This window comes from Atta cephalotes, assembly GCF_000143395.1.
Source record: "Atta cephalotes unplaced genomic scaffold scaffold00056, whole genome shotgun sequence".
NCBI classification, from domain to species: Eukaryota; Metazoa; Arthropoda; class Insecta; order Hymenoptera; family Formicidae; genus Atta; species Atta cephalotes.
In genome coordinates, this window is record NW_012130120.1 from 556173 (window position 1) to 557729 (window position 1557).

Genomic DNA, 1557 nt, shown 5'->3' on the forward strand with positions numbered 1-1557 from the left:
ATATATATATATATATATATATATATATATATATATAAATAAACGATGAAACCAAATAGACAATGGTACGTCGATACAAAGCTAATCGTGATGTGGGGATAAAAATAATTTATTCGTATGCAAAATTTAGAGGAGGTGTATGTATATCTCGAGGACTTATATAAGTAATGAAATAAACAGTGAAAAAACGAGCGCAATGTAGAAACGTGACAGTGCTGTGGATGCATTTCTGTACCAGTACCTAGAAATAAGAGAATAAAACGCAGAAACGAGCGTAGCGTTTCCTCATTTTCCACGAAAATCCGGCATCGGGCGTGCCAGGGCAACCGCGTGCCTTTCACTCGATATTCATCACGACCCACGCGCCAAGTAAGTGGGAATTAGGAGGACACCTTCTATCGCAAAGATCGCGGGGAATGCAAATTTGGGCTAGGAGCCAACGCGCCCCGTTGCACTTGGCGGATTTAAGAGGTCTGAGCGGAAAACGGATGCGGACAGACACACGCTTTGTCGTTTTATAGCCACTCTAATCGAATAAACATGCCGGTACGCACACCTGTGCGTCACGAGTCATTGCGAATCCGAAGACAGAGAGTCTCGTAATAAAGTGAATCGAAAAACTATGGATATGGCCAGTGTATAATACAAATGCTTCGAAGCATTCTTCGATTGCTTAATTTATATATTAATAAAATTCTTTTTTCTGATTGGCCAATATTTCAAAGCATTCATAGTTTGACCCCTATATTTAATCTCGGAAATATGTAATATTTATTGTCTTTTCTTATTGTCTTTTAATATTTTTTTTTATACATATTTTGCGCGATATTAAGAGTGTTCTAATTTTCTGTGCACATGTACTTGAAAAAAAATGTCTTCAACAGCAATGAAGATTGTGAAAAATCATAATAACTAAATAATGTCAATAATTTTTTAATAATTCTTCGAGATAATCGATAAAGTTATGATAATGTGCAAGGAAGAATCTCGTCTTTTGAGACAATTATAAAATGTTAAACTATAAAAATAATTAACGTCTTAAAATAAAGTATAGAGAGAAAAATAGATACATATTGATTCCATATTCCCGGATAAAGTATTCGTCTAAGAATACATTGTTTTATAAGTTCAAAATGTAATGGTATAATGAATGAATATATTTATATATTGAAGAACATTTAACAATGAGAGATTACATACAGTTTAAATTCAAAGTTTTGTTTGTCTGTCGTCATCGCATAGCCGCGCATTGAGAGCGAGTGTAAATAATTTAAATTCGATCAATGGTCGAATTCAAAACAATCCTATTCTACGTCTTGTCGAGACAAAACTTTCAATAAAATATCTGAATAAAGATAGATATAAATATCGCTATATTTATTGAGAGGATCTATATTTATTGAGAGGTCTCTATATTTATTAAGAATAATTTATGAGATTATGAGATTCTTTTAAACATTAAAAAATGGCAAAAATTATAAAATTGTTTATAAAATTGTTTACAACATGATTTTATTAGAAACCAAGCAAAATATGTGATTGATTAATGAAAAAAAC

At 31.9% G+C, this 1557-nt stretch overlaps 1 protein-coding gene across 1 annotated transcript in view; it reads left to right on the forward strand.

Annotated features, from left to right (window-relative positions):
• The window catches only part of LOC105623381 (ABC transporter G family member 9), a 30445-nt gene that overhangs the window by 11400 nt on the left and 17488 nt on the right, over positions 1–1557 (forward strand).